General features: G+C 43.3%; 1 protein-coding gene and 1 pseudogene across 1 annotated transcript in view; one reads left to right on the top strand and one right to left on the bottom strand.

Moving 5' to 3' along the window:
• Positions 1–24,800, top strand: part of ASIC2 (acid sensing ion channel subunit 2) — a 1,151,688-nt gene that overhangs the window by 640,377 nt on the left and 486,511 nt on the right. The window lies entirely within an intron of this gene.
• LOC116647405 lies at positions 9,302–10,331 on the bottom strand (annotated as a pseudogene).

Consider the following 24,800-nt stretch of genomic DNA (forward strand, 5'->3'; position numbering starts at 1 on the left):
GGGGCTAACTTGATGCAGAGTGGAAGGCAAAGCCTGAGCCAGCTGCGAATGGGGAAACTGCAGCTCTCCTAGCCTCAGGTTGAGATCCCAGGTGAGGTGAACCACAGACCCAAGAACTAGCCGGAAGTTTAGCAGGGAGATCCTGGAAATGAGAGATGAGAGACTACAGGGGGCTTCATAAGCTCTCCATACATCCATGCTTGACCTGGCTGTCTAAACATCAGGGACCTGCAAGTGCCTGGTGGAAAGCAAAAACCATGGCAAAGTTGAAAATTGCATGACTTTAAGTGCACTCCCCAGCCCACACATAGATCCACCTGCAGAAGGTGGTAGCCCTATTGGCTAGAGGTGTTTGAGCACAAACTCGCCCAGTCATTGGATGACCACTAAGCTAGGTGGGAAAAAAAGGCTGTAGGATGACAAGCTAACATATAAAAATAAATTTTTAAAAAACTGAGCAGAAACATAAGCAGCTGCACAGCACATGGCAAAAAATTCTGCAGATTAAGGCTAGGCAAATGGGCACAGATTACCAAAACTGAATCAAAAAGGAATGCAAAATGTGAATAGGCCTCTAACAAGTAAAGGAATTGAATTAATAATTAAAAATCTTTTTACACATATAAAAAGCTCAGCCCCAGATGGCTTCACTGTTGAATTCTATCACATTTTTAAAGAGGAAATAATACCAATCCTCCCTAAACTCATTCCAGGGAATAGAGGAGTGGAGAACACTTCCCAACTCATTAGATAACACTGGTATTACCCTAATACCAAAGACAAATAAAGACATCACAAAAAAGAAGACCTACAGTTCAATATTCTGTATAAACATAAATGCAAAATGTCTTAAATATTAACAAACTGAATTAATCAATATATTAAAAAGATTATACATCATGACCATGTGGGATTTGTCCCAGAGATGCAAGATTGGTTTAACATATGAAAATCAATTTATGTAATATGTAATATTAGAAGAATAAAGAACAAAAAACACATAATCACAATAGGTGCAGAAAACGCATTTCACAAAATCTAATATCCATTCACAATAAAAAAAATTTTCAACAAAATAAGAATATAGGGGACTTCCTCACTGGATAAAAGATACCTATGAAAACCCTACAATTTACATTAATACTTAACCATGAAAGACTAAATGTTTCCCACTGAAGATCAGGGAAAAAGCAAGGATATTAACTCTCATTACTCCTATTCAGTATTATACTGAAGGTTCTAACCACTGTAATAAGGCAAGAAAAGGAAATTAACAGCACACAGACAGGAAAAGAAAAAGTAACACTTTTTATTCATATTTTTAAAATTTTTTATTGTTATGTTAATCACCATACATTACATCATTAGTTTTTTATGTAGTGTTCCATGATTCATTGTTTGAGTAACACTTTTTATTCTATTAGAGCATGATCTTATATGTAGAAAAACCTATGAAATCTATCAAAAAAAACACAACACTACTAGAACTAATGAACAAATTTTGCAAAGCTGCAGGATACAAAATCAATTTTTCAAAATGTTACATATTTATATGCTAGCGATGAACAATCCAAAAATAAAATTAGGAAAATAATCTCATTCACAATGGTATTAAAAAAAAGTAAAATACTTAAAAAATAAATTTAACAAAAGAAATGCAAAACTTGATCACTGAGGGGCGCCTGGGTGGCTCAGTCGTTAAGCATCTGCCTTTGGCTCAGGTCATGATCCCAGGGTCCTGGAATCGAGACCGAATCGGGCTCTCTGCTTGGCGGGAAGCCTACTTCTCCCTCTCCCACTCCCCCTGCTTGTGTTCCCTCTCTCGCTGTCTCTCTCTCTGTCAAATAAAAAAAAAAAATCTTAAAAAGAAAAAACTTGATCACTGAAAACATTGCTGAGGAAAATTTTTAAATATCTAAATAAATGGAGAGATAGTCCATGTTCATCGTTTGAAGGACTTAGTATTCTCTCCAAATTGATCTATAGATTCAACTCAAACCCAGGAAAGTTATCAAGGTTCTTTTTTTAGGAAATTGACAAGCTGGTTATTAAATTTATATAGAAATGCAAAAGATGTCAAATAAACAGAATTATTTCGTGAATGTACAAATTTGGACTACCTAATATCAAAACTTAGTATACATTTACAGAAATTAAGGAAGTATGGTACTGTGCCACACTAAGAATAGATATATAGGTCAATGGAACAGAAATAAAAGTCCTAAAATAAATTCTTTTCTTGATGGTCAGTCAATTTTTGACAAAGGTGCCAACTCAGCTCAGTGGAGTAAGGAGGATATTAATATACAAATTTATACCCTTACATCATAAGATACACAAAAATTAGCTCAAAATTGAGGCGCCTGGGTGGCTCAGTCAGTTAAGCGTCTGCCTTCGGCTCAGGTCATGATCCCAGAGTCCTGGGATCAAGCCCCGCATCGGGCTCCCTGCTCAGCAGGTAGCCTGCTTCTCCCTCTCCCTCTGCCCCTGCTTGTATTCCCTCTCTCACTGTGTCTCTCTCTGTCAAATAAACAAATAAAATCATAAAAAAATAAAAGACAAATGGTTCTTTTTTTTAAATGGGCAGAAGAGGGGCTCCTAGCTGACTCATTCAGTGCAACATTTGACTCTTGATCTTGGGGTTGTGAGTTAGAGCCTCATATTGAGTGTAGAGATTACTTTAAAAAAGACCTGGGAAGCCTGGGGGCTCAGTCAGTTAAGCATCTGCCTTTGACCCAGGTCATGATCCCCGGGGTCCTGGGATCAAGCCCCGAGTGGGGCTCCCTGCTCAACAAGAATTCTGCTTCTCCCTCTCCCTCTGCCCTTCCCCCCTCCTCGTGCTCTTGCTCTCTCTCTCTCAAATAAATAAATAAAATCTTAAAAAAAAAAGAGTAAATGGGCAGAATACTTGGGTAGACATAATACCAAAGAGACCAAAGAATGGTTAATAAACACATGAAAAGATATTGCATGTCATTAGTCATTAGGGAAATGCAAATTGAAACCACAATGAGATACCACTACATATCTACTAAAATATCTCTAATCAAAAAAACCAACAATAGTTCATCTCAGTGAGTATGTGAAAAAACTGGAGGCCTCATTCATTGCAGGTGGAAGTATAAAGTACAGCCAGACTTAAATTCTCTTGTGCTCCTCTGACTCTGGGCTCCTAGTTTTTCTCATAGGTCCTCCGTGTGATTTCATACAACCCATTTGTGAAATTCACCCTCTCCTTGCTTTCCACATGCCCAAAACCCCACTCACACAAAGCACTGATGAGTATAGAGTATACTTTATTCTAGACACCTTGTGGAGCGAAGGAAGAGGGAGTAATCTGCACTAGAACACTTAAAACAACTGTACATAGAACATTTGATATTCTTAACATGCTCTTAAGCTATCTCAGGGAATAATCACAGGTCCTTCACCCTATATTGTTTCAACTCCATACCCTCTCTTCTTTCTTCTTTCCATCCTTCTTTCCACTCCTTCTTCAAACCCCCCAAAAAATATATATATATTTTCCTCTTCTTTTCTCATGAAGATGTTTATCTACCTTTTCTGAGGTCTTGTCCATTTTCATGCCAAGTGGCTTATCATGGCATTGTCTCAAACTTTGGTATCAGCCAAGTTTCTAAATTGCAGTTATAAAAAAGAAGGAAGGAAGGAAGGAAGGTAGGAAGGAAGGAAGGAAGGAAAGAAAAGGAAAGGGAAGGAAAGGAAAGGAAAGGAAAGGAAAGGAAAGGAAAGGAAAGGAAAGGCAGGGCAAGGCAAGGCAAGGCAAGAAAAGGCTCCCGATGATTTAAGCAGGGAAGACCTTTGTTGAAAGACTGGGTTGCTCAAAGAATTGCCAAGAAGACTGTAGAATAGAATCATCTTCAGAAAATTAGCTGGAATACAGGTAGGCTGTGCAGGATAGCCCATACTCTAGAACAAGACCATTGAAAACCCTGCTTCTCCACCATTAAACCCAAGACACTGAAGTTCACACAAATGAGTCTGCCACCCCATCCATAGAAACAGGATGCCGCTGCACCCCTCCACTACTGCTTCCAGAATTCCCCACCATCATTGTTTCTTGGCCACAAAGTCTGGAGTGAGTGTTTCTGATTTGTTGGACCCAGGTCCTGTGCCTGCCTCCTAACCACAAAGGTGACTGGAAAAATAAGTCATTGGACTTTTCAGCTGTTAGGGTGAGAGAGAGTCTCTTCTTCTCACCAAATTCCATACCATAGAGAAGTCCCCAAACATAGGAAGGGAATTCACATGCTAAAGAACCCCAAAATAGCAAAAACAGCCTTTATGACTAATTTGAATAATGAGAAAATGTGCTCAACATAGTGATTCAGAAATTCTGAACACCCTGGTTTTCTCTGTGTAAGTTCTATCTTACTGTGTGAAGATCCAAGCTAATGAAGAAGAAAAGTTGGGGGTTTGGCCTGAGTAGGAAATGCAGGATATTCCCTAATTCTTTGCATTGTTATGCACATCTTGGCCCTCCCAACCATGGGTCCCCTCTGTGTAACCATGCCTTGTTTGCCCAGGGGCTGGCACAATCCTTGAACAGCCCACACCTCCCTCCACACTGTGAAGCAATTACAGTTCTGTAAACAAATGCTTACCTTCTCCTGCCCAGCTGCTATTTAAAGGAATCTTGAAGCCAAACTCACCTTTAAAGGGAAGAATCCTAATTGTGATGGAGATATATATTGTGGTGGAAATATCACAATTACCATGAAATTTTGCGTATTGGTTATTAAGGTAAAATTCACCTAACAATATTGAGCCACCATTATAAATATACATTTCTCATGACATTTTCTGGGACTCTCCCAGAGAGCTCCTGGTTAGAATAAAGTGGAAATGTCAAATGCAGGGAGCCCTCTACTCTGGGCCAATTTTTATTTTATTATTCAGCTCATTCTTGGCTGCCTAATAAAAGCCCATAGTTTACTCTCATGACTTCTATGTGCTCTTTGGAATAATCTCTTTAACTGTCTAAAAAGCAGAGAATATTCAGTTGGGAATTCGTGTTAGACCCAATACCCAGTGTCCTCCCAGGCAGAATTGGAATGTGGAGGTCTTAGTGACCAAGGGGGCCCCCATGGATATGCTATCTTTTTCCTACATAGATATGTATATTAAAACATAAGCCTTTTTATTTTAAAATAAAACAAATAAAGAAAAACACACAAAATAAATTTATAGCTTGAAAAAATATATTATCATAAGATCCTCATAACCACCACCTGGGTCAAGAAGTAGAACTTGGCCAGTGACCCCAGAAGTAGCTTCCATGTGCCCCTTTCCAGTCACAGTCTCTCCCCTTCCCCCCAAAGGAATTACATTCTGACTTTTACAGGAAACCATTCTTTATGTTTTCTCTATAGTTTTATCCCTCAAATGTGCATCTCTAGGGACCAGAATTTAGTCCTGCCTGTTTAAACACCTCAGCGTGTGTTTTAAGGCACTACAGGATGCTCTCCATCCCTCCCTGTTTCTAACAACTTACACTGTCTGGGATTTGCTGATTGCTCACTGGTCATGCAGCTCAACATGCTCCCTGTCCCCTGCATTTCCTGCAAATGGGCAACTGAGTCCAGAGGACTGATCACACTCAGGTTTGATCCCTTTGGCCAGACCACAAGTGGTACATCAAGAGGTAACTGATGTCCTTTTTTCCTTTTATAATGCTTGCAGCCATTGATACTCAATGCCTAGAGTCAATCATTTGTTAGAGGTTACAAACAATGCTATTCTAATGTAATCACCTCTTTTCCATTTATTATTTGGAATACCTCTATCAAGAGATACTTTCCCTATAGTTTTCCCTTTAGGAAAAGCAGAATACTTGCTTGATCCATTCTCTTTCTTTATCAGATTTCAAATAATGAACTGGTTCCCTATCATCTTCCCAAGCTGACCAATTATATATACACATAAACTTTATATATTTATAAATGTGTAAGTATGATTATGAACACAAGTATTTAAATATAAGTGATGGGTTTTAACCCATTTCTATTAACCTTACTGCAGTTCAGACAGACTCACCTTTGGTCAGTGGGAGTTAACTTTAAGTTGGCCTCCCAATCCTTTAACATGAATTTAGTGACCTTGGATAACCTTTTTGCCATCTAATATGAAAAATATTCCAGACATCTTGCATGTTTCCAGCCTCAAATCTGAAATCAGATGTTTCTCGGGGCACCTGGGTGGCTCAGTTGGTTAAGCGTCTGCCTTCAGCTTGGGTCATGATCCTGGGGCCCTGGGATTGAGCCCCACATAGGGTTCCCTGCTCAGCAGGGAGTCTGCTTCTCCCTCTCTCTCTCCCCCTCCGCCCCACTCATGTGCTCTCTCTCTCTCCCTCTGCTCTCTTTCTCAAATGAATAAATAAAATCTTAAAAAAAAAATGAAATCAGACACTTCTCAAGAAGCCCCGAAGCCTTCTGGTGGGAAACAATATTTCAAGACCACCATCTGTGTCCTAGAGATGCTCACTGCTACTAGTTTGGTCATGGTTTCTAGGCTTTTTCAGTGGACAGAGCTAGAAAATATACATACTACAGACACAGATCTTTCAACTCAAATTTAGAACTCCTGCATTTTACCTAATCTCTTCCCTCTTGTATCTGTATCTCTTTTCTGCCAAACTGAGTCTCCTGGTTTCTTAAGGATGCAGGAGATAATAAGATTAGAATTCCCCATGATTAATCATTTGCTTTATCTCACATTATCCACTCAACAGTCTCAGAAAAACAATACAAATGCTATTACCACAAATATGATTACTGAAAATGATTGGAAAAAACATTTGCATATGGGGCACCTGGGTGGCTCAGTGCGTTAAGCATCTGCCTTCAGCTTAGGTCGTGATCTCAGAGTCCTGGGATGGAACCCTGCATCTGGCTCCCCGCTCAGCGGGGAGCCTGCTTCTCCCTCTCCCTCTGCCCTTCCCCTCCTCCCCCAGCTCGTGCTCTCTTTCAAGCTCTCTCTCTTAAATAAATAATAAAAAAAAATTTTTTAATCTGCATATGTTCCCCTCATTGTCCCCTGAACTTGTGTAATTGTATTGTATCTATATTTTCAAATCATAAAGCCTTGCAGACTATGCTATCTGCCTTTTGGTCCTCATTCAGTCTTACTCTTATATTAGCTGTGCAGTAATGCTCACCCGCAGTCCTTCAGACCAACATCTCTGGTTATTATGCTTATCTGAAGCTTATTATCTAGTAAATCCCTCGGGAAGAGCTCCTAGGAATACCATTCCTTGAGTTCTTACATGCTGATAGTAGTTACCTGTGCCCTTTGTACACGAAAGCCAGTTTTTCTGGATATAAAACTCCTGAATTATATTTGCTTTCCTAAGGTACCTTAAAAAACATTACTTCATTGTCTTCCAATATAAAGCATATTGTCAGAAAGTCTGATAACCTCATTTTTCTTTCCCTTATAAGCCATTTCCTCTTTTTTTTTTTTGGCTACATGCCTAAGTAATTGTCTTCTGCTTTATTATTTTCTTCTTAAAGTGCAGCAATTTTACCAAAATGTCTTGCTTTCCATCATTCAGGCTCAATTTTTCAGGTACACTGTGTGCATGTGTTCTTTCAATATGTAGGTTCAGATATTTCATTATTGTTGTTATTTCAGGAAAGTTTCCTGAAATCATAATTTCTAGTATTTGTTCTTTCCCCTGGCTTTGGTCTTGTTTTTCAGGGACCCCTATTGCTACATATAAGATAGTCCATGCCTCTTTCGGTATTTTCATTTTCTCTCAAATTCCTTTTATCTTCTTTTTTTTCTCCACTTCTTTTTAGTCTTAACAATTTTCTTCCTTTTTACTTTCTGTATCTGTAAGGCATTCTTTACTATGTCTATTTATTCTCGTGTTCCCTCTAGTTTGGGTCTTCATTTCTGAAATGACTTTTATCTTTTCTTTTCTTCTAACATTTTCCTGATTTGTCATGTGACTTCTGAGGTTATGATTATTACGACTCTCACTTATGTGGATGATGATGTCATTTCTTTAATGTTTTTTAGCTCATTTTGAAGTAATAAGTTGCAGATTTTTTTTTTAAAGATTTTATTATTTGACAGAGAGAGACACAGTGAGAGAGGGAACAGGGGGAGTGGGAGAGGGAGAAGCAGGCTTCCTGCCGAGCAGGGAGCCCGATGCGGGGCTCGATCCCAGGACCCTGGGACCATGATCTGAGCAGAAGGCAGACGCTTAACCGACTGAGTCACCCAGGTGCCCCTAGGTTACAGTTTTGATTTGTTTTGTAGGTGTCTCTTTCTAGCATACTTTCGCCACCTATAAAGACGTTACTATGTTCCTTATTCTCTTTGTTCTAATAATAATTTTGTGTGTCTTTCACCCTCAACATTTTTCTAATGTTTATTTTTAAGTAAATGCAATTTTCCTGAACTTTGTGAAGGAGGCCCTCGTTCAGGGTAGCTTTTCTAACTGCACAGGGCTCTCTCTTTGGTTGCTTTTGTGTTGTATTTAAAAATATGGCAACTCATCTTCTGAGATTTCCTGGCTCTGTTCACCTACCCCATTTTTATATGGACCTTCTTTTTCTTTTGATTCTATTACTCCTCTTTACTCAGTTTTGATCCCACACCCAGCAATTTCTCGTCAGTATGTGGACCCTGTTTTGGGGATGCCTGGCTGGTCAGTTCTCAACATTCACAGGGTCTGAACTGCTCCATCCCTTCAGACATTGCCACAGACCCCTTGCATTCACCCACTAGTAGATTGGGCAGAACCTTCCAGTTTCTTTCTTTTTTTTTTTAAGTATATTTTATGTTGCTTAACTCCTACTTAGCATCTTATCTAGAATGCAATATCCCAAAAGGTACAGGGAAAAAAAATTGTTTTCTAATAGAAATTAAACCCATTGTCAAAAACAGTTCTTTAAAAGTAGTTTTATTTTTTTTTAAGATTTTATTTATTTGTCAGAGAGAGAGAGAGCACAAGCAGGGAGAGCGGCAGGCAGAGGGAGAAGCAGGCTCCCCACTGAGCAGGGAGCCCCATGCAGGACTCGATCCCAGGACCACGGGATCATGACCTGAGCCGAAGGCAGACACTTAACTGACTGAGCCACCCAGGCATCCCTAAAAGTAGTCTTAAAAGACAGAACCACAGGGGTGCCTGGGTGGCTCAGTCGTTGAGCATCTGCCTTCGGCTCGGGTCATGATCCCAGGGTCCTGGGATCGAGCCCCACATCGGGCTCCCTGCTCGGCGGGAAGCCTGCTTCTCCCTCTCCCACTCCCCCTGCTTGTGTTCCCTGTCTTGCTGTGTGTCTCTCTCTGTCAAATAAATAAATAAAATCTTTAAAAAAAAAAAAAAAAGAACCACAAACACCTTGCAAGCATACAATTTCCTGGCAAAATCTCTAAGTCTATAATTCTCATGAAAGGCACTTTCATTCTTTTTCAAATAAAAATTTCATAGAAAGTTTCCATCTTTTTTTGTAATCAAGTCTTCATAAATTATACAGTAACAATGTTACTTCAAGTAAAACTTTATCAAATACCCAACTTTGGCATAATTTCCTTAAATATTTTTACCTTTGAATAGAATGAAGGATGGGCATCAAGTCCTAAGCAAGCTAATCTTAAATGAAGGTCTGTTTTAGGGACTTAGAAACATTTTATCTTGTTGATCTTGTTCAAGAATCTTGAAATTTTCCAAAGGAAGACTGCTTAAGGCAGCTGGTAAAATGTGTTCTGATGTGCCCTTGGGTAATATGTTCTTTGCTTCCAGATTCTTCACCAGGCATGTGGCTTTGATCCAGCCTCCTGTTGTTCTGTGTTCTTTTCATAAGCAAGTTTTCATTGTCTTGCTTAAACCTGTTATTTCTTTTTCCAATTCAATTATCCTCTTTTTCTTTCTGCTGCCATAGGATTCTTAAAAGCCTAACAGTGTTCAAGTAGTCCTTGCTGACTACTGATGTTTGACCTTAAACTAGATGGTCCTGTTGGAGTACAACTGTTGTCTTTCTTCAAAAGATTCCTTGACTTGAGTTTCATGGACTCTCAATGGGTACAAAAATCTAAACTGGTTGGAATTGCATCCATTTTAAGTCGTCGAGTTTGTCCTGTTGAGTCAAAACAGGAGACTGCAAAGTGCTTTGAACAAAGAAAAGTGTCTTCCTGGCACAAAATTGTTGCACCTAAGCGGTTGAGCCCATGCTTTTCTTCTTCCAGGATCCAGAGGAAGCCTGTGGAGGCCGATGTTCACGTGCGTGTTGTGGGTAGTAACACAACCCACAGCTGCACAATTGGCCGGCCTTCCCCGGCCCCTCATTCAGCCCTGTCCTGAGCCTGTTCTGAGGCCCTTGCTGCTAGGCTTCCTTCTGACAAAGGCTGGGCAAGCGAGGCAGGGGAAGGGCCACTGAGAGGAGTCCTGGAGGCCAGTGGGAAACACCGGTGTGTGTATGGGGGGTGGGGGGGTGGTGCCAACCTTTCCTGTCTCTTTATTAATATGGCGGACTTGAGCCCTGCACAGCAGACAGTCCCAAAACTCCAGTGGGACACAAGCTGCCCCGTCCCAGCCCCCAAAAGGGAGTGGGACTACCGCGTCTCTTTGGCAGCCTTCCTTGGAGCAATTACAAAGGTGTCTCTTCCCTTCCCCCCCATGACTATGAAACTCTCTCGCCTGGGCAGAACTTCCCGTTTTTCACCTGCTGTTTTCAAATTGCTACCCTACCTGCCTGCTTCCCAGGGAGCATCTGTTGGCTATTTGGGTATGATTCTTTTCTCAGCTCCATCAAGTACCTGACCATTCCCTCTGCTGCCTCCCACGTAGATGCTGAGACCACGCAGGGCATGGGGTTTAGTAATTTGTCCCCATTTACTTGTGTGTTTTAGGGTTCATGGGAGTAGCTCATCACCTGGTTTGCTGTCACTGTCTGTAGTTTTGGTCTCTAGTTGCTCTGTTTGTCTTATGTGGGGGAATTGCTAAAATTCAAAAACCATGTTGCCTTCATCTTTTCTAGGTATATGTGTTTTTTGTTTGTTTTTATGTAAACGAACTGGCAATTATTTTCCATGAGAATCCAGATTTTTGGTTTATCTTGAGAGATTCCAGTGTCTAGTTACACTGCACCTGCATTCCCACATGGCAGCAACTGGCTGGGACTAAGCAGCAGCATCCCCCATTAGATGGATGTGGGCTCTCCTATTTGCTCTGTGCCAACCCCCTCCCTGGTTTCACTGGCCAGATGACCCATTTACACAATCTTCCTGGCCTTGCATGCACAGAAGGCATCTACACTGTGACTCCTGTTCTAGGGCCACTGACAGGAAGTAGAAAATACCCAGGAGCCTCTTACCTTCTTACCCAGGGTTTTATGCTGGTTAACGCCTCACTCCATATAACACATTTCCCCCATAGGAATCCGGGGTTCCCTCCTCCTTTTTTTTAAAGATTTTTTTATTTATTCTACAGAGAGAGAGAGCATGGGGAAGGGGGAGGGAAGAAGGAGAGGGAGAGAATCTCAAGCAGACTCCACACTAAGTGCGGAGCCCCATGTGGAGTTCGATCTCACAACTGTGAGATCATGACCTGAACCAAAACCAAGAGTTGGATACTTAACCAAATGAACCACCCAGGCACCCCCCAGGGGTGCCCTACTCTTAATGCCTGTGTCCCTTCCAGATGTGTCTCTTGGAATCCCTTCCGGCATTTGGGTTTCTCCCTCCCCAGGCCAACTCTGTCCAGTTCCTAGTCCAGTAAAACACTTACAAATGCTAAGGCTGCCTATGGACACAGTTCATAAGAGAAGGCCCCGAGGCCCATCTGAGAGTCAGAAAGGTTGATTACATGGTAGCTAGTTTTAACAAGACATAGGCAGGAGACAGAAGGAAGAAACTGGCTAGTAGCCAGGGTTTCAGTGGGTCAAGCAAATCAAAGTCCTGGTTCTAGAGACGGGGCTGGAGCAATTAAGGGGAGGGTCATCCACAGTTGGTGAAAAGGAAGAGTAGGATCTGGGTATGCAGCAGGGTGGGGTGATGGGAAATCGTTAATTCTGCCCACTGTGTGCCCCTCGTGTACAGCCTGGTACTCAAAGAGGTGTTGCTCGCCAGCTGCCTTTAGGCCACAATCCTAAGCTGTAGATCCAAGGAAAATGTTTAGACCCACGAGGAGATGCTTGCAATTCCCTGAAAAGCCTCAAGCTCCTACACCTCTACATTGTACTTTCTGCTCCTCTTGTATTGACTTCCCTCCATCTTTGCCCAGGTAACAAAACACCTCAGATCTCACTTCCTCCAGAGACTTCTTGGGCCAAGTGCAGTGCCTCCTCTGGGCTATCACGGGTCCCCAAGTGCAGTACTCATCATATTCTATTATCTCTTTCCTTATTTGTTTCTACCAAGCTAAGAGCTCCTTGAGAACAGGAAGAGGATCTTACTACATTCTGTATCTCCTACACCTAGCATGTTACAGGTGCTCAAAAAAATGTCCATCAGTGCTTCTGTGCTCAGAAGGTATCACACAGATGCAGCTGGTACCAGTGCCCATTCTTAGGCGAATCACAGGACACCAGCCCAGTCACCCCTGGCATGCAGCGCTGAGAGAGCTGGGTGAGCTCACAGCATCTGCCTGTCTCATCAGCGTCTTTCATCTCCTAGGACTCCCTTTACAATCATTTTAATTACTTTATTGCAGGTTTCATCAGGGAGGTAACACGAAGGAGAGCAAAGAGACTGTCGGGCCCCTGACTTATTGTTCAGAGATGGGAACAATGTCCCGTTAACCATGGAAACTTGGGGATGCACAAAGGTTTTTGGAATCAGCTGTCATCATTGCTCATAAAGTTTTCAAAGAACATATTCAGAGGCAAGAATGGGGTCTTGGTGGAAAACACAATGGCAGGTGGGAGGAAGCAGGACAGCTGTCCATCACTCCAGTGGGGCATCCTGCACACCTTCATCCCAAATGTGTAGGACTGCAGAGAGGGTTTACGAGTCAAAGCTGTTGTCTGTAAAAGGTGGATTTACCTGCCTGGTTCTGAACCTCTCTTCTCCCCTCAGCTAATGCCACTCAATTCCTTTCTATAGACCTGTATCCTTAGGTAAATTTAGGTATCCCATGGTCAGAAGCTGTGGACACTAAGGGAACCTGACTATAAGTCCACAGTGACCCAGGGCTCTGATCCACAAACTGGGTTTTTGCCTCCTCCAGGATAGAACCCTCAGCATAAACAAAGTTCTAGCTCTGGAAGTTGAGGCAATACCTCGTACCTAAGCCTTCTTTGTTGACCTACGCAGTGCTCTAGTCAGTGGTTCTCAATCTTGGTTGTATATTGGAGTTATTGGAGGGTTTTAGACACACCAATGCCTGGACTTTACCCCAGACCAAAAGAATCAGAATCTCCAGGGATGGGGCTTGAGCATCAGTATTTTTAAAATCTCCTAGGAACACTGATTGATTACCTAAAGTTTTGCAACAGATCACTTAATGACTTAAAGCGATAGATAAGCATTCTCTGACAGCTTCTGTGTGTCAGGAATCTAGGAGTGGCTTAGTGGTTCTGGCTCAGGGTCCTTCATGAGGTTACAATCAAGATGTTAGCTGGGACTGGAGGACCTGTTTCCTAAGAGGTTCTCTTTCACTTGGCTGTTGGCTGGAGGCCTGGATGACTTGCCACATGGATCTCTCTATAGGGTTATTTGATCATCCTCACAACATGGCAGCTAGCTTTCCCCAGGGCAAGTGATCTAAGAGAGAGCAAGACAGAAGCCATAGTGTCTTTTGTGACCTTGCCTTAAAGTCACACTCCATTGTCTCCACAATATCCACTTGGTTACATTGAATAGGATAGTCCTATTCAGAGTGGGAGGGGCTGCCTAGGGACATGTATACCAGGAAGTAAGGCTTTTGGGGGGCCTTTTGGAAGCTGGCTATCATTGCAGGTGTCTCTAAAGTACAGCCAAGGTTGAGAATCATTGCTTCTGGTCCCTTTGGGGCTGAGGCCCTGCCTTTGTCTTGCTTAGCTCAAAGCAAACACTACAGATTTATTATGTTTATTCTCTTCACACAACAGCCAGAGTGGTTTGGGTCTTTTTAACTATAATGAATATTTTGTACATAATTCTTTGTTCTGCTAGTAGATTATTCCCATGGGGGTAGATGCTATAACGTGAAAATCCTTGTTCATATCTCTTTTTTCCCTTGCAGGGAAGTCCAACTATTTTGTGGTTTTGTTGGTTTTTTTCCATCTCTGATTGTTTATTTTATTTTTAGCATGTGAATCTAGCCATCCCACTCTTTTCAAAATTGAGCAACGGTCTCCCGACAACCACGGGGTAAAGTCCCCAATCCTTCTCTTGGTTGATGGGCTTCTCTTGGTTGATCGGCCCTTCTCTTGCCCTCCATCCCCAGACTCATGTTACTCCACTTTGCCCCTTGCTCACTGCATTCTGGCCACACAGGTTTAACTTCAGCTCCTAAAACAGGTTACTGTGCTCCGCTCCTCAGGGCCTTTGCACAAGACCTTCCTCCAAGTCTGATTCTTATAATTTGTACTTACCCTTCAGGTATCAGCTCCCAGGCACTTCTTCAAAGAGGTCTTCCCAGGCCAGCCTAATGGGTTCTCCCATAGCACCCACTACATTTCCCTTAGAACATTTACCGCAATGTGTTATAATGCATTTATTTGTGTGATTACTTGCTTACTTCCACTAGACTGGAAGCTCCATGAGAGCAGAGATCATATACTTTTCTCTGCTGCCCGCCCCCTTAGTACCTAACACAGCATTTTGCACACAGTAGGTGCTCACGAAGGGCTTACTGAATGAATGTTTATAAAATGAAAATCAAGGCCCAGAGACATTTAGAGACATGCCCAAGGCCACCCAGGCAGGTAACAGGATACCTGTCTGGACCTGATGACAGATATGCCAAATTCAAAATCTCTACTTCATATCTAGTGTCCCTAGAATCCTCCACCCCTGTTCCTGGAATCCCATCCTGTGGAGAATTATCTACACCACCTGCTCTAAAGCTAGCTCCAAGGGCTCCCCATCAATGGAACAGCCAAGTTTTTGTGGCAGGCAAAGGACGACCCCTTCACTAGAAAGTGACAGTCACCTTTGGCTGGGCTCTTGTGTTGTGCTGGGGAGGGCTCTTATCAAGGTAATCCCGAGTCTGTCCACCTCAGCTCTTCTCATGTTGAACATCCATGCCTCTTGAAACAGCCCTGGGAATTCCCATTTGGCCTTTGGGGATGCTGCCAGATGGTCTGTCCACAAAGGTGAGTGCACTGGCTGTCATTATTTAATGATCCCCAAGCCAGTGAACTGTTTGTTCCTGTCACTCTCAGGGAATGTCTGGCAAAAGTGAGGGACAACTCAACAATAGCCTCAGGAAGCCTTCATGCACCCTGGGCACTAGGCCAGGTGCTCTGTGCTACTGGGGGTGGCGCGTTGCAGGATGTTGGGGACAAATAGAGAAGAGAAGTCAGAGCCCTTATCCTCCTAGCCCCTTCCAGCTCCCAAGTCCCTGGGCTGTATCTTCTACTCCCAAAACCAGCTTTGTTGGTGCCACACCTGACCCTGTCTGCTAGGGGAAGGCCAGGGTCTAAGTCCTCTACCCACCAGAATATGCCAGAATATGCCCATTCTGGGAGTCACTCCACACCTCTTCTGCTGCTGCAGAACCCATCAGCAGAATGCCTAGATAGAGGTTAATGGCAGACCTGCATATGACAGAGCCACCAAGGAAACAGACAAATTTCCACTTGGGCCAAATGGCACCTAAGCTCAGGAAAAAGTACCAACCACCCCTGCTCAGCATGTGCATGCACATACACACACATGCGTGTAAATCACAGATTCAGGCTCATTCAGCCTGGATTGCCTTTGCCCTGGGCACCTCTCCCTCACCCATGGCATTACCAGATTAATCCCAGGCACCTTACCAGAACACTATGAAGTTTGGGTTCCCATCCAAGTGGCTCCCTGACCATTGGTCTATCCCTTCCTTGGTAGGTTATTTATGAGTCTCCCCCATCTCTTCTATCTGATCAGCCTACCTGCCATTCATCTCTCAGTGTCCAAGTCCCCCTCATCCTTTAAGGCACAAATTTGGCCTCCTCCATGAAGCCCCCATTCCTGCAGCTGGAAGTGATGCTTCCCTCCTCTGAATACCCATAGCATTTTAGCTCCACCTCCTCTATGACTCTTGAAACCAATTGTCTGCTTTCTAATCATGATGTTTTTGTACACACTTTAGCAACTCCTTTCCCTCAACTGTTTTATACATTTAACTGGTTTATACCTGCCTGCCTGTACTCTCCAGAGAAAATGTGCCATGATAGAGAAGTCATTGGCTTTGGTGTGTGACACAACTGAGTGGGTTTCCTCTCTCCTCCTTCTCTCCCTTCCTTTCCTCCTTTCATCAATATTTCTCAAGTTCTCTATGTGCCAGGTACTTTGCAGCACCCTAGCAAAACAATACCCAAAAGATGTTCGGCCTCTGTCCCAGTGGAGATGACAGGCTAATGGAGTTCTAATCCCCAGGCCTTGCATTACAGGCTGTGTTACCTGGCAAAGTTGTATAATCTCAAAGAGCCTCAACTCCCTCATCTACAATATCGAGTTTTATAATAATTATCTCCTGGGTGTTCTGTGATAGTTAAATGGAATAATATATACAAAATATCTAGCCCTTAATATATACTCAGTAAATGTGCATTTCGTCCCCATATTCCTCATTATTAGAGAGAACTCTCAAACATCATAGAGACTCAAGAGTGTATGTTGAAAGGGAGGAAGGAGGGACAAAAAGAAGGAAGGGGAAGAGGGAAGCAATCATGAAAGTTCATCGGAGAACTGTCTCTGGATTGCCAGCACCCACCCTGCCCTCTTTACTTTCCCATCTGGATTGTAAAAGGGATGCTGATTGCAGCCTAGGAGAAGCAGCTCTAGAAAAGGACACCAGTTTCCCCAGTCCCTTTTCAGGTTATCCCACATGCAAATCCAGTCACAGAGCCAGGGCTAGGAACCCTTCCATGGACTAATTAACATATTAAAAAAAAATCCCTCCAGTGGTTTTTCAGGGTGCCAAAAGCTGTTGCCCCCAGGCTGCCCACTGAACTTCTGCCTTCATATTTATAACCCTTGAGTTCTCTCCTTCCTGGCTTCCCAGACAGTGGTGCAGACAAAATGACCATTTATAACAGCTTTTCTGACAGCTGGACATTATTTAATTAAAACTTCTGGCAGCCACATAGTGTGCTGGAGGCTATTTAAAGTTCTCAATGGCAGGAGGAGAAATGGGGAAACTTACAACCCTTGGGGGGCGGGGCTGAGGGTACCTAGGGTGGGCAGTGGCCAGGGCAGACTCTCAGGTCCCTTATTGTGAAATGGCATCTCTCAGAGCCCTGACTTTTGACATTGGAGTCTCTGTGAGAAAAAGCAGGCATGATGTTAGTCCCCCAAGGCATCTGCTTGGGGTGGGGAAGGGGAATGTTTGGAGAATCAGCAGCACCAAACTGAGCAGAGTACTCATTTTTCCAGATCAGCCACCCATATTTTTCAGAACAAGAAACTAAGGCACAGAGAGGAAAAGGAACTTGTTCAAAGCTGCATGGTAACTGCTGCAATTCTGGGGAAATCATTTAAGTATCCTGGGCCTTATTGCTGCCTTTATGTATGAGCAAAACCTATCTTGCTTACTTTTCCACACAGCAGCCATATACCTGCCAGTGTCATCTTGAAGGGCTGAACTGCTGCACGTGTTATTCCAGGTGTGAGCAGAAATGCAACCATGGATGCCAATGTTGGATCATCTGGTCAACCCCAGCAGGGGCAGTAGGTTTGCATTTAGCTGCTGTAGCTACAGTTTGCTGGACTTCAGGTAGCAACAGCTGGGATAAGGGGACAGGTCTCCCCCATAATAGAGTAGGAGCTAAGAAAGGCAAGTCTACCAATAGGGTGCTGTACCCTGGAAGAGGAGGAGTATAAGGCCAAGTATGAACACAAATCGTAATGACAATGACCATGATAATAGCTCCACCGATTGAAGGCTACTATCACCATCATTGCTATTACTATTAGCATATTTCCCTTTCAATATTTCTATAAAATATGTGATTTACCAGATTTTACAGATGAGGAAATAGAAGCTCAGAAAATTAACTACATGCTGAAGTTCCCTAGCCACCAGTAGGACCAGGATTCAAACCCAACTCTGTTTGATTTCAGAGTGTATCATCTTTTCACCATCTTGGTAGTTTTCAGCCAGAGCTGCACACTAGAAATCAACCCTTTAAAACATGCAAGTGGGGGGGTACCTGGGTGGCTCAGTAGGTTAAGCATCTGACTCTTGATTTTGGCTCAGGTCATGATCTCAGGGTCAGGGTCGTGAGCTCAAGCCCTGAGTCAGGCTCTGTGCTATGGGGAGTCTGCTTCTCTCCCTCTCTCTTTCCCTCTGCCCTTCCCCCTGCACACTCTCTCTCTCAAATAAATAAATAAATCTTAAAAAAAAAAAAAAAAGACATGCAAGGGCTTCCGCCTTACTGCAGCCCAATGAAGCCAGAATCTCTCAAGGTCAAGACCTGAAATCAGTACTTTGGAAGTGAGTCTAAGGTGTAGCCATGGTTGAGAGCACCTTGTGAGACGGCATCACACTGAGAGCTCCTGCTGGTGTGATATCACAGGTATGACTCACTCCGACTGCTACCTCCCCACTGCTGCTGAAGTTGTCCCAGATGGCCATGGCAGGCTGCTACTTGGGGGCCAGGGCTAAGCACCACTCTGATGACATCTATTGACCCCAGTCCTCTCTGTGGCTCCCATGGTAGCCCTGATGGGGTCACCATTCTGCCTGTAGTCTCAGTTCCTGCTCCTGTCTCAAGAGGTCATCACCCCAACCTACCAAGTTTGACCACTCTGCTAATCTCAACAGCCCCTAACAGCAGGCTGATAGTATCCACTAGGATAAGTTCCTCAGGAAGCAAACTCCAGGATGGAGTTTGGCATGCAAGAAGTTTATTAGAGCATACTCTAGAGATCAGCATCTATGGAAGGTGAAGGAAGGTGGGTGCAGTGAGTCTCTCAGTGCTGAAGGAGGATTTGGGTGGCATGTCACAGCATCCACTCCAGCCCTTAGCAGTGGGATGGGTTTGCATGGGAGCTGAGGAAGGATCTTCCCCTCCAGAGAGAATGACTTTATTGGAGCTCAGCATGGAGCTGCCTTGAACAAGGCTTTCACTAACCTTGCTCTATAGTATCATTACAACCTTCCTGCCCCCCTGGGATCTTCACTTAATTTCCCTTAGGGGCTCAGCTAAAAACAATTGGAGGGTCTTGGTAGATCAGCACTCCCATTTGGCCTTCAGCAAAAGCCCTTGCATCTGGCTGCCACACCTGACTCTCTCTCCCACAGTGGCACTCTAGAGGGCTACAGAGCAGCTTTATTCCCCTTCTTTCTTTTTGGTTTTACCAGCATTTGGGAGTCAGTCACCAGCTCCAACAGTTGTCATTGTTACAGCCTCAGGAACCAAGATAGGAGTTACCTGCCTTCCTGAGCTCACAGTGAAGTGGGGAAGATAAAAACAGAAACTTGCAATAAAATTGCCATATTGCCATGAAAATGGCATGCACACAGAATGGCTGCAGTCAGAGAAGGGAATGATTTTCTCTATCTCGAGGCAGGGCAGGGGGAGGTTGCCATGTTAGAAAGAATTAAGGAAGACACTGGAATGCTGGAGAAGATTTCAAAGAAGCAGTAGATATTTGCCCAGCAGATGTGATGGGGAGAGCATTCCAGGAGGGGGTCTGTGCAAAGTCTGAGGACTGAACCATAGCATGTTAGCAAGCAGTGTGTGCTCCTGGATATTGTGGGGGAGGGGGGTGGACTGGGGGGTTCAGGAGAGGAAATTGGAAAGATAAGCGAGGGCAGAAAATGGAGGTCCCTATACCCATGCAAAGGAATTTGGATCTCACCCTGAAGGTACTGTGTCCCCACTGAAGAGTTTTCAGCATGGGCTGTCATGTCTTTATAATGTATGACATAATAAAGAGGAACCTCTGTCCTGTTTTTGCCTAATCTATCTTCTGTTCTCTGGACCTGCCATACGCTTAAAAAGAAACCTCACTTTTACCTTCTGCTCTTAATTTCTCTTTGCCTATCTCAGATTGAGTATAAATAAATAAACCCATCAGGCTCTACCAACTCTTCCCCCATGTCCCCCATTTATGGTTGTTGGGGCTTCTTCACAGAGCAACTGATTCACAGGCTCAGAGAATGTCACTCTAGAAGGGTCCTGGGAAACAATCTCCTAACCCCCATCTCCTGGCCTCCCTTTAAGGAGGAAGGTTCTGACCCCTGCAGAGGGGAAATAACTTATCCAAGTGCACACAGATGGTAAGGACATGGATGGGACTTGCCCAATGTTTCTTTTCCATATATCAGGTCAGCTTATTATGTTCCTGTTCCAGAAAGAAAAGTCAGTCCCAAACAAAACTGTGCCATTGGGGATTTTGTCTTCCAAGCCCTCCCCCTAAAATCTCTTCAACTGTGACCCTTCCTCCCAGCTACAGTCCTTTCATATAACCCCGAACACACAGACCCTTCCTGTTGACCAAGACACATTCCAGAACCCTACCCTCCTCTGCTCTCTAGGAGAAACCTCTCTGCTTTTCTTTATACCTTCTTGCTCCCTCAAAATGACACAGTCCCATGTTCCATTCCCTCTATTATATTAGTGATTTCCAAGGAAAAATAGAAATTTCCCTAAACTAAAAGGTAAAAGATAGTGTCCCAATTCAGCCACTTCCTCTGACATTGTGCAAACACCTTTATTTCCCCCTGTGTAGCTAAGGTTCATTTAAAAAATTTCTTCAACATCTCTTTTAGCTCTGCTACTCTGAGATTCTGATATATCCAATGACTTGATGGAGCAAGCTCTGTCGAGCTTAAAAGAGTAGATTATGTGTGTCTCTTCCTAACTTCCATTTTGTATTGGAAGCTTGAAGGCAGCCATGGTGGGAATACTTACGCCATGGAAATTGGCAAATGTTACAAATCCAGTCATGGGGGTTTGGGAGGGAGCTGGTTTATTAGTACCCCCACTGAATCTATTCGCTTACCTCAGTCAAAAGTGTCTGCATTCTCACAAAGACTTCTGAAAGCAAATGATACTGTAACCCAAAAGAAAGGATTTCTAATGGGAAAGCAAGCAGATGAGGAGGCACAATGTGATTGTCCGTTTCCTGTTCTGTATCTTTGGCTCCCATTCCTGTTCTGTATCTTCCTCCCATTGTTCTCTCTGCCTGGAATTCCACACCCTGTTCATCCATCTTCAGGTCTCAAAATTCTACTACCAATACCTTTCAAACCAGCTCTGTAAAATCTTCTCCAGTTCCCTAGTGAAGGTTAAATTTTCCCTCGGACTTGTAGAATAAGTATGTCAATACATTTTGCTTCCCACCTGGACAGTAAGTTCCCCCAAAGCATGAACTGTATCTTTGCCACTTCCTCCCGGAGTTGGGCTAGCAGGGTGTGCAGCAAACAATGTGTGTTCAATAAGTATCTGGGGCAATGAGAGGCTCAGCATTTGGCAGATGTGCAAAAAGCATATGCTTCCTTTTTATTATACACTATTTTTGCTGGGAATAGAGTACAAGCTTACCATAATGAATTTAAATGATGCAAAAGTGTATGTAAAGAAAACCAAGCCTTCTTCCTTCTCCATTCCTTATTCCCTCACCACCATCCCCAACCCAAAGTAAAGCAGTATTGACAGTCTTATGTATATCTTTCCATAAATAGTCTAAACATACACAAACCTCTATGTCTGTCAATAGACCTTTGTATTTTGCACAAATGAAAGCACGGTGTTCTGGAGGGCTTCTTTCTTAATATGTCTCAAAGATAGTTTCATCTCACCATAACCTCATTCTTTTTCAAGACTGCGTGGTAGTCTATCATACAGATAGATCATGTGTTATGTAACTAGTCTTCTGCTTTACCTACCTGTACCAGTATATCTGTAGCGGGGGGGGGGGGGGAGCCTAAAAATGAAATTTCTGGATCAAAGAGTAGATATGTCTTTAATTTTGATAGATGTTGCTGCATTTTCTTCCAAACACATAAAGACCTGAATGCTATTATTTCTCCAGTGGTCTTTATCTGCTCCTTCATTCTTACCCATTACTCACTTCCACCTTTTCTGGCATTAAAACTGCTGTCATTATTTTAACAATCATTCTACTGAGCACCTGAAGGAGACAGAGCTGATTAGCTTTGTGCTGCCATAGCATTGGTTTGGACAAATCACTCATTCCTCAGATGAACAAAGCCCCAGCCTCAGTGAGTGTACTTCTTGACATTACCTTTTTTGAGCACACCCAGTCCAAGCTGTTTGAGCTGATTCCTATCGTTGCCTATAGATTAGTAGCCAAGATAGGGAGGAGACCCAGCACAAGTTTATCACCTATCTTTGCCCCTCCCTCCAGGACAAGGAGGAGAGAGACCAATGGATGCAACAAGGCTACCCCATCTTTCTCTGGTAGGCAAGGCATAAGCACCCTCTGTTTCCCATGTCCCTGTCTTTTTTACTTCTTTATTTTCTAAGGTAGGTATTCACTTTAGTTCTAGATGGTACCCTTCAAGAGGTATAGAGAAACTGAAGATTATGATGAAGTTTGGTGCTATCTAGATGGTGTGAAGCCAGAGGCTTAGGAATTCCTGAATCCTTCCCTCCTGATATCCCCTCAACTAGGGAGTTATTCCCAAAGAAGAATAACAAGATAAGCAAGGGACATTCTTTTCATAGTTGGGCAAGTCTTCAATTCCCCTGGCATAGGATTTCTCTAGTTAGTCATGCCTCAGTCACACACACACACACACACACACACACACACACACACACACACACACAGAGGCATGCCAATAGCTTCTGATTCTAAGATGGCTGAGCCAACAAAGTAGGCCTGACCTGGTTGTAGACATGGAGGAAGCAGAACAGAGAAAGCATGGTTAAGTCTGTCCTGAGTAGTCTAACCCTGCCTGGACTCCTTACTTCCTGGGGCTAGACTGCAAAGGGGAGATGACACTTGTACTTATGGTGTGAGCTCTTCACCCACAGTGGCCCTACCCACTGGTCAAACATGGCCCAATGATCATCCCGGATCCTGAATTGTCAACCCTCCCTTCTTGGGTGTGAGTTAAGAAGGAAATGAGCAGAGGGGTAGAAATGTTGGAATGAGCCTGCACAGGCTCCCTCCTCAACCACCTACTTGACAAAGGGATTTAAACGTGTGTCCTGTGAGGTACATGTCCCTGATCTCAACAGACTTATTTATCTGTGCATCCCCAGCACCTGGCATGAAAGAGCCTACTGAGGAGACAGCCTGGAGGAAAGAAGTCTCAAAGAGAATGAGGTTACTTTCTTTCTGCTGAAGGCTGTTAAAAAAACAAAATTCGACCAGTAAATTTGAAGATCTAACTGATTTGTTAAGTGATTCATGAATCAGAAATCCCACTTAGCAAGCAGAGGAGCTCCAAGGAGCTGCACAAAATGGAAGATTTTTAGAAGAAAGAGGGTGGGGCAAGAAGTTATTAGCAGATGAAAAGAAAGGATTGTTTCAGGCAAGGTCACCTTCTCTTAGGGGGAAGAACAAGGGGTCTGATATGCTGATTACCTCATCTTCCTTTGGGTAGGAGGAGGTGGAGGGAGGTGCTTTCCAGATGGTGTGAAGCCAGGGTCCGATGACCTCACTGGTGCTGATCAGAAAATTCAGATGGATTGGCTTAAAACTCTGTTCCTAGAGAGGCTGAAACTGCAATTAAGTCTTGGTTTGCCATCCTGGAGCAAGTGACCCCACCTCGGGCCTGTGGTTTTCTTTTTACCAAGGCCATTGAGAAGAAGAGGAAATGGATGTGTTCTGTGTGTTTTGTTTTGTTTTGTTTTGTTTTTAAGATTTATTTCTTTGAGAGAGAGTAAGCAAGAGAGAGAGCATGAGCGGGGTGGAGGGCTAGTGGGAGAGAGAGAAGCAGATGCCCCGCTGAGCAGGGAGCCCGATGCAGGGCTCGATCCGAGGACCCTGGGATCATGACCCGAGCCAAAGGCAGACACTTAACAACTGAGCCACCCAAGCACCCCTGTTCTGTGTGGGGTTTTTTTTCATTTTTTTATTGCTATGTTAATCACCATACTGTTCTGTGTGTTTTTAAAGCTATTCTTGATCCAGTGGGTAGAATTTGCAGAGAGACAGATGTCAATTCAGTATAAAAAAATGCTTTCAACAGACAGATTATTCCAAACAGGGGATCATCTGCTTTGAGAAGTCGTGATTTCCCCATCACCGGAAGCATTCAAATATAGGGACAATACATCCTAGCAGGGATTCAAGGATTAGAGGTTTGGACTAGTTTTAAGGTTTTAAGATTTCACAACCCCTGGGAATTAAAGATTTTATGAAATGTCCCCGCCTGCCTAAGAAAATTATGCTTTATGCTCTCAAACACCCTGTCACTTTGGCATCCGCTCTAGCCTGAGTGTGTTCTAGGTCTATCTGTGGCAGCCAGAGGAAATGCATAACCCTGTAGAGAACTGTTCTCCATCAAGGAATACCCATTCTCCAAAAAGAGGCCTGGGATCTTTCCTTCCTTCCTTCCTTTCTTTCTTTCTTCCTTCCTTCCTTCCTATCTTCTTTCTTTCTTTCTTTCTTTCTTTCTTTCTTTCTTTCTTTTTCTTTCTTTCTTTCTTTCTTCTTTCTTTCTTTCTTTCTTCCTTCCTTCCTTCCTTCCTTCCTTCCTTCCTTCCTTCCTTCCTTCC

The sequence above is a fragment of the Phoca vitulina genome, unplaced genomic scaffold (genome assembly GCF_004348235.1).
Source record: "Phoca vitulina isolate PV1807 unplaced genomic scaffold, GSC_HSeal_1.0 scaffold40, whole genome shotgun sequence".
NCBI lineage: Eukaryota > Metazoa > Chordata > Mammalia > Carnivora > Phocidae > Phoca > Phoca vitulina.